Source organism: Fringilla coelebs, assembly GCF_963513975.1.
Source record: "Fringilla coelebs genome assembly, chromosome: 3".
Taxonomy (NCBI): Eukaryota; Metazoa; Chordata; class Aves; order Passeriformes; family Fringillidae; genus Fringilla; species Fringilla coelebs.
This window is the reverse complement of record NC_140030.1, coordinates 45,964,871-45,974,264: the sequence shown is the minus strand read 5'-3', so window position 1 is coordinate 45,974,264 and position 9,394 is coordinate 45,964,871.

Sequence of the window (9,394 nt, the reverse complement as noted above, 5' to 3'; positions counted from 1 at the left end):
TCTGTGTCCTATGACATGGACTAGAATTTAGCCCTGTTTGTTTGCCCACATTTTTATGACTCAGTTTCCATAGTGCTATAGGGCACATACTGCAGGCATGAGGGCCTCAAGGAGATTTTCTTCCACCCCTTGATATTTTGGGTAGCACCAACCCCTGCTCACTGTGGGCCTTTCACTCTGCCTGGCAAGCAGTTGCTCACAGCACAAAAATGAGAAGGGCTCAGGTCTGGGGCTGGCAGTCTGGTATTGGGAGCTTGCAGTGGTTCAGTAACCCTTCCCTCACACTGTTTGTAGGTAACTTGGAATAAAGAACATTTCCATAGGAAACACTTTACCTGAGACGTTTTTCCTAGACTGTTATTTTTTTTTGCCATCAGTTTCCAAACTCAGCTTTAGCTAAGGGGAAAGATGATTTACCCCATAATATTTTTGCATGGCATCTCGATGAAATAGAAGGCTTTGACTGGTACCTGCAGGTACAGATGTCCTCAGACTCCAGTCATTTCTCTTTAATCAGCTGGGAGCAGTAATTACAGGAAGTGTACCAAAGCACCTCCTGTGGTGAGGGATGATTTGTAGCACTCATTCCTGGCAATGGGCTTGCACACAAGCCCAGTGAAAGAAAAGCTGATTTAAAAAGATGTGTATATACACATACACAGGCAACCTCAGAGCTGCTTAATTCAATGCTTGATTAATAAGATGCTGACACTGTGCAGGAAACATTTGGGGGGGAATGCCTGCATTGTTTATTTATAATAAATTCTGCTTTATATGGGCTCCATTCTGCTGCCTTGACATCGTGTGAATTGGAAAGTAATCACAAAGTCTGGATGAAAGAGAAGGCAGAGAACTGTGGCATTTGACTACTGCTACTCAAACTGCAAATTAAAGAAGTACACGTGGCTGTAACAAACTAGAATAGCTCTGGTAGAGACTGCACAAGTTCACTCAACCTGTCACTCTCTCTGGAGACAGGATCATTCTCTCTGTGCTGTTCCAGGAGGATCTTTGCAACTAGCTTTGGGAGATTTCCAGCAAGGAAGAAATAACCTCCCACCCAAATCATTCCAGTGCTCCTTTGTTTCTGGCAGTTTTCCAGTGTCAAACCTGACTCTTCACTGCTGCCATTTAAGCTCATCATTCATTATTCTACAAACCATGGATTTTAGATGCACAAGATTTCTTCTCTTTTTTACAGCAGCCTTCACACACTGGAGGAGTTCCCCTGACCCCTCACAAGTGGTGAGGAGAAGCTGTTGACCAAGCTCAGTTCATGATACTCCTCTGTGTGTTTCCTACATGACTGTTCACTCCCCATCTGGATTTCCACTGCTGATTTCCCACTGGCTTGCTGTGCTTGCCTCTAACAAAATGTCTTTAGTTGTTTTTTTTTCCAGAATCTCTTTCAGACTTGATAAGATCATGTTGACTACCAAGTCAATCCTCTGGGGTAACTGCAGCCCCTCCCTGATGTCTGACAGCTGCCCACTGAGTAAGTATTGTCCCTGCTCCATCACCCAAGTAATTAATGAGAAAATTGAATCACACTTTGGGTGAGACAGACACGTGTGACTCAGTACAGCCTCCCTCTCTGGCAGCACACCCCCAGAGAGCTTTCACAGCTCCCCCCCTCCCAGGGGGCTTTACACAGAATTTCACCCAAATGAAGGTCTCCTCCCTTGCTTTTGAGAGGTTGCACAGAAGAAGAGGGGGCTGTGTCAGGCTTTCTTCCCTCACTGTAGCTGTGAAAGATATTTTCACAAAGCAGCTGTCATATTTGTAGAAAGAAAAATAAACACAAACAAGGCACAAAGGAGCAATAATAAGGCTCTGCAGATTCCTCAGTCATGCTGCCTCTATCAGCTTCAGGTAAGACCTTAGTAATTAAAGCCAGAAAGAATAAGGTAAACCATAGAGGGTTTTGCTCTCTCTACAAAGAAACATTTTCAAAAGTTAGAAACCTCTGCTGTTGGGTCACAGCATAAAGCTTTCTTGCAGAAAGACAACAGCTGTGTGATGGATGGAGTGTGCAAGCAGCTCTTGGGAAGCACAGCTCGATGGGAAAGCAGCAGAGCAATAGCTCTTCCCTCGCCTGTGCCGGGGTGAGGCGGGGGAATGGACGCGGCTCAGCGCAGCGCAGCGAGCACATCACAGCCAATCGATGGCCCCAAGAGCTGCAGCAGCCGAGAAATTGCTGCCATGGATTTATATAGGGTTATACATTTTAAAGGGAGGCCACCTGAGAGTAATCTTGAGAAGCAGGAACAGCCTCTATGTGGTAGCAAAGAGAGGTGATACCAGGACAGACAAAGTTATAAACATCATATTAAGGCGTTTGGGAATGGAGGGAAAGGCAAGATGATGGAAAAGCTGCCTTAGGTTGTTTAAAAGATATTTTTATTGCCTGTGGATGATATGTTCAAGGACATAAATGTGTATTTCTCAGTCTCAGTTTGTGATTAAAAATGTCAGCTAACTCCAGACCATGTCTGGAGCCTCTCTGAGAGGCAGCAAAGCAGAGTGGGGAGGAAGGTTTCCAAGCAGCACAGCACCATCACTTGCCCCAGACTTGGGGTTTGTGTGACACAGCTAGGAGAGAAAAGAGACCCTCTTCCCTGAGGGAGTCACAGAGGGCCTTGTGCTGGAGCTGGCAGCTGCAGATCCCCTGAGCTTGGCTGCCCTCCCCATCTTGCCTGTTTTGATCTCTGCCCTCTGCTTCCTGCAGAGGTGTAGCCAGGCTTGCCTGTCCATATCAAATGGGAGCCACCACCAGAAGCCAGATGAGGTCACCTGCTGCAGGGTGAGTGTTCACCTCCACCAAAAGGTCTGATTGACCTCTCTGATATGTGTAAAAGCAGCTGTGGGGTGGTTTTAGGCCAACTTAAGTGTGCCTGCATATTGGCTGTGCTCTGTCAGTGGGACTACACCCACATTTACCTGTCCTGGTCCTACCCTGGGGCGATGAAAAGATGAACCACAGCCTATTGCACCCCAAAGACAGGACTTAAAGATATCCTTCAGGAAGCCCAATGGCATGACAGGCCCTTCAGAATTATCCTGGCCATAAAACAGCACATAGTGGTGAGGCAGTCTAAGCCTTCAGCGCTCACTCTGAAGCCCTTAAGAGTGTAATACACTGGGCATCCTCAAAAATATCACTCCCTGTTGTGTCTTTTCACCTCTGGTGGTAGGTGACTTTCAAAAAGCAGGGAATAAACTCCACCAGTCCCTTACAGGTGTTTCTAAGGAGCACTGTGAGATAAGTGAGTTGCAGCTCTGACAGATGCAGTCGTTTTTGCTCGCCTCTCTGCCTGACTGACCCACAGATCTTTATTATTTATGATTTCCCCAGATGCAGCAAAAGTGGCACAGAAGTAACACTGCTCCTCTTGGAGCAGTCCCCTCTGAGGGAGAGGACTTGTAGAAAGAAAAATAAAATCCACCCAGCTCCTCACATGTGAAACCCCTCTGAGGGAAGCAGCAGCAATGCCTTCTGAAAGAAAAGGAAGGGGAGAGGTGTTTGAGGAAAGGCAGCTCATGCCAAGAGCAGGAAACATACCATTGTCACAGGGCCTTCAGGGAAGAGAGAGGGGAAGGTGACCTTTGGGGAAGAAAGGGATGTGAAGGGAGTGTCAGGGGAAGAAGACAAATAAACAGGAATGACACATGGATGTTGTAAAATGGGAAGAGAAGGCAGGCATCCTCTCTGTGCGTTGTAAGCAGATACCTTTTCCAGAAGGAGAAAATACTTTTCCCATGTTCTTTGGTAGCTCTCAGGCAATTTCACTGCTACCTCATCTTCCCATGTCATCATTTTCTGCCCTGCAAAAGAGGAGGATAGCAAAGCACAGGTTCCACAGGTGCCCAGCTGTCACCTATGGCTGCACAGAGCAGTATCAGTCACCTTCCCTGCCTTGCACTATCCTGTGGTGTGCTCTACCCATGAGAGGCTGGGAGCCCCCTGAGCACTGAGTGCTACCAACACACCCCTTGGTTTGTGGCAGGGATAAAAATGGGGAGGGGGTGTCAGGGGGCTTGTGCCCTGCTCAGCACCGGCTGAGGCATTGGGGAATCACTGGAGAGGTGGGAATAGCCACGAAGCTTGGCAGACAAATGGTTGGGCAGCAAACCTGTTCTGCTCTCTGCATTATAGAGAAGCTGGACTGACATGGCCAGTCAAGTACCAGACACATCCAAAGTGTTTCTGTCTGCTCAGATAAAGTAACAAGTGCTCATGTCAGACCAAGCATGGCAGGATGGGAGGGTATGGTTAGGAAGCTTTTATGGGTCTGACCAATACTACAAACACTGTTTTTTGGTGACAGGCCTCAGTTTTAATAGCAATGAAGGCAGAGACAGAGCCTTTTCCAACTTCTAAAAATGTCGTATGAGAGACAAAGGTGGCCTGGTTGACACAATCAGAGCTGTGTGCTGCTAACGCAGCCGTGGGTTCCAGCAGAGGAGATAGCAGCAGGGTATTCACCTCAGCAAGGCTGGGAGAGCTGTGGGGCTCTGCAGGGCATTTATTTCCCTCAAACACATCTCACGTGGAACTAACGCTGTGACAGCAAATACAGCAAAGCGCTCTAATCTTCCCAATTTCATCCAAAATAAAAATAATGCAATTAGCTGTTCTTGTTCATTAATAGGCAGTATCTGATTACTCTTAGAGCCCACTGTTCCAGTGTTACAAGTGAGGCCTCATACAATGGGCTGCTCTCCAATTGTCTGTCTCCCACATGATGGGAGACAGCCACGGGGCAGCTGAGATCCCTGGGATGAAGGAGTCCACCTTCAGCCATGACCAAGCAAGGGAGCCACTCAAAGTCTTGGGTTTATGCTTGGTGCATAGATCACACTCCAGACCCAAACTCGGCCTGCAAAAGGTTTTCTGATACATTCATTTCAGCAGTGTAATTCAATACAATTTATTATTTTCTTTGAGACATTTGTAGAACAGCAAGAGCAGAAAGAGGGAAGCCTTAACTTATTTGTCTCCCATTTTCCTTATTTGTGACTGCAAAATGATGTTTAAAACAAAATACGCCTCTGCTTGGGAAAATCAGATAAACTCTTTAGGAAAACCCAACTTTCTATTCAGTAACAAAAATTGGCCACAGTATCAAAAGTCAGACTGATATTGGAATGTAGAATGATCCCGATATTAACTGACACATTTATTTTCCATCAGACCAGATTTCTTTTGACAGCATCATAATATTACCTAGGTGTACTTCTTTCTATAAAAGCAGCAATAACTAGGAGTGACAAATTATATCTGTCTTCAGGTATACAATCACATTATCTCTCTGTGATGCAAAGGTGCTGATTAAAAAAAATAATTCAGTCATTCGAGGAGTGTCATAGATCTAATTACATTTCATAGGAAATGAAGCCTTTATTTAGACAATCTACCACTTGTAGAATATTTCCAGAACTGCTCCTTCTGCCTTGGTTTTATATATAATTATTACTATGCATACCAAATTCTTGGTGGTGATAAAATGAGCGCTGATCCACACAAACTGTGCCTTATCTCAAAAAAGACAGAAGGTTCAAGGTCAATTTTCAAAACTCTTTTCCAATTCTTTCCTGAAAAATCTCAGTCTTTCAATTAAGCTAGGAAATGCAACAACTGCACAGCAAGAAGGTTGCTTGGAGAAAATCTTCTCTGGAAAAACAACATTGTTTTAAACTAGTCAGGAGCTAGAGAGTGAGTAGCATAAAAAAAAAAAAGAACCTAAACTTCAAAATATTCCCCCAGTTCAGTCAGTTTGCCTCCTCCCAACCCCATCCATCTCCTGTGCCTGAAGCATAGCATGCAGTTTGTCCCTGCTAGAGAAGCAAGTGTACCCAACAGTGCTGATCAACCTCCATTGCATAAAAACACCCCCATCTGCCATTGTCCCAGGCTCAGCCTTTCCCTGCTGGTGTGAATTAAGTGTGTGGAAATGTTGGACAGCCCAGAGAAAGAAAACCCAGATAATTCTTATCCTATGTGGTATTCTTGTGCTTTCCTAGCAAATGAAGCCACGTGGAAAACACAGGTGTACAGACACCTCAATCCCCACCAAGAGTTGTGGGAAAAGGCAGCTTCCAGGCTGCTGGTGCTGCTTGGGCAAAGTGTTCTGTGGACGTGCTGCTGCCTGGCTATAAGGGCACAGAGGATAAAAGCACAGAGCAGCTGTTTGATTTGGTATTTGTGTGTTCACTCAGCAAGCAAGACTGCTGACAAGCCCACTTTTAGGAGTATGGGTGCTTAAATCCTCTTCCTAATTCTTATCCTAAGCATCTTACTCTCACTTTAAAGTGCTGACACATCCTTAAAAAATGTGCTATTGTATGGATATAACTCCAGTCTTGCACGGGTGGAGAGAGCCTGTGCCACAGAGGAAAGCGCAAGGGACAGTGCAAAGATGTTCTACCCCAGCATCTTGTGTCAGGGGCACAGAGGGCAGCAGGGGATGGAAATGATGCTCTCTTGTAGGTGACTGCCAAGTCTGGGTTTGCAGCTTGTAGTTTAATTGTGTTCAAGAGCAGGACAAAAGTTGAATCTAGACTACGTTTCTCCCTTCACTGGCTGAATGGTAGCTTGGGCAGCTCAAGAGATCTGCCTGCACTTGCAGTTCAGTTCAAGAGGTCTAGGATTGAGGATAACCCAAACAATGCTGCAGTGAAGAAATATTTTTGTTCTTTTGTTTTGTGTGTGGCCTCATTGCTGGAAGGTTACACCACAGCCGGCTGATGTATGCAAGGTACCTGCTGGAGATGCTGCTCCCATGCCATGAGTCACACAGTGAAGCACTGCACACTTTCCCTAACCAGATACAAGCACATTCATCTTTTCTCTTGTTCTCTATCTCTCACCACTTGTATTGTGATGCCAACAAAGTAAACTCATTTCAAAAAAGAGTGACAATCAGCCCTTCACTGTGAGGCTTTGCTGCAACACGGGGAGCCTTCACAGAGATCTGACCATTGTTTCACCTCTGGCTGCCTTCTGTCCTTTCTTTGCAGCAGACAGAGCTGACACGAGCAGACCTGCCTCCGCTGAGCGGGCTGCCACCTCTGCTGTCAGCACTGAGTCAGCGCTTCTGCCGCTCTCCAGCTGCCCCAGCGGCAGCTGGGTTATTTCCAGGACACTGGAGTTACTGCCCTCAATAAACGGAACTGCCACTGGGGGAACGCTGTCCCTGGGAGAGCTTTCTCTAGTCAGAAGAAAGAGCTTAAGGGCAGGGAAAGGCATTGTGGTTTTCTACCCTGGGGATTTTTGTCAGGCACTCCTGAGCAAAATGCAGCAGCCTGGGAGCTGCTTTCTGTGAGCTTTCAAGGGAGGAGCTCACTCGAGGAGGATCAGGGGATGGGGAGACACCTCACAACACAGACTGTCCCCCAAACAAGCAAGCCCAGCAAGCATTAAGGTGAGATCCAGATGTGTTCATCCTCCACACAGAGCTGAATCTCACCTGCTTGGTCACTCCTTCCAAGTCACACATCTCATCGCAAAGCAGTAAGAAAGAGAAAACATTTTTGTTTGTTTCCCTTGGTCCTTTATTCTTCTTAATGATGGCTGCTACAACAGCTAGCTGAAATGCTGAGGAGCAGCTGCAATATCAGAAATTATTTTTACCTCATTACAGAAAATTATCCTTTTTAAAGGGAGAGAGGCAGAATGGAGATTGGAGTTTCTAGTGCTTCGTTGGGGTTACTTAGTACCTGTGGATCATTACATTGATAAAAATATGCACAGACTCACTTTTCAGGTTCAAAAGTGTTTTGTCCTTTTGTTTGCTTAGCTAAATAAAGAGGGTTTGTTTGACCTGTGATTTTGAATCCAGCTGGCTTTTTAATATACAGTGACTCATACAAAGCAGCCTGCAGAGTCAGTCTCTTTTCCACTGTTTTGCTGTGGATTTAGGCAGAAGCCCCACAGAAAATCAAGCAGTGTGTGGGGCTTTCAGCCCCTAGGGGCTCCCAACCAGGTCTTCCTCACCAGAGCTGTGCTCTTTATTCTGTAATTGTTCCTGCTGAAACAAGGGAGCTCATCACAGTGAGAGGCACTTCAAGCAAGCCAGATAAGTGGGATTTGGTCTTGCAAGGCATTGCAAGTCCAGTATGATTTTCAAGGTTGGTAATGAACCATTAGTTTTTAATGAAGATTGGGGCTGAGGCCCATCTCAAAATGGTAACTTTTTTGTAATGGGATCCTGCCATTATCTTGGCTGAAGTGCAATAGAACATCACTGGTTTCAGTGGGAGCAGGCTGGGAGCTCTTTAGACCAAGTCTGTCATTATTGTACCTAGATCAGAATAAGGCAAAGCTTTCTTAAGAGTGGTAAAGCAGGAAAACTCATTTCCATTTCCAGAAAAGATTACAAAGAATACACCACAACCACACATTGGGCCTAATGCTTGCACCTCTCTCAGTGTTTTCTCTCCTCGTAGACTGCACCATTGACATGAGAACATAAAAAACTTCGAGCCCATGGGCCTGTAGGGACAAGGAAATAGTAATTGCTCTTGTCATTGCAGTCCTGGTCTCTATGCAGGCAAAGTTGCCCATGGACTTTTGGAAACAGCAGATCAGACACAGCCCTCCTTGAGCAGACACATGGGTGTCCCCTGGGCTGGCTTCCCATTGGGGATATGGGGGAGTCACAGCCCTGCCCTGACCAGTGACTGGAAATGGGGCTCCAGGAATTTTTGTCTCCCCAAATAATTTCATTATAAAAGTCAAAGTGCCATCATCTGATAACAGGAGGAATTTGTGGGTCCAGATACTGCAAATGTAACACCATTTTCTCAAACAAATGTCTGCTGTTTCACGAAAAAGCTCAGAAAAGGAAATACAGGTGTCATGTTATACACAACTCCTGGACTTCCTCCATCATCTGTAATGGGATGTTGTTTGGGGAGAGAAGAGATTAGGTAGCGTCCTTTACGTTATTCCACTCAGGTGTTCCTGCAGATCTGGATTCATTTTGAAAATGAAAACTGTTTCACTTTGAAATTTTACTGCAAGTGGGTTGATATCAACTCCACTGTCAGGGCTGACCAAAATGTATCAAAATACTCTCCTCTTTTACCTTAGTTTTTTCCTAGAAATTATGAGACAGCCTATCTTTCTGAATGTGGCATATAGAAAAAACTCTTGCACCTGTATTGTCTCAGGAAAATTAATGTGTAAGATCACTGTAATCCGAATTTTCTTCCTGGAAGAGAAGAATGCTTGGGGAAACACTTTGAAAGTGTCACATTTTTAACAGGAGGGACTCAGTTTTATTTTTTAGACACAGTGAATCATTGGGGAAAGTGGTAACTGAAAATGTGATCATATAACAGAAAAAAAAGGAAAAAAGTCTCATTTAAAGCAACATGAAGAAAAATTGGA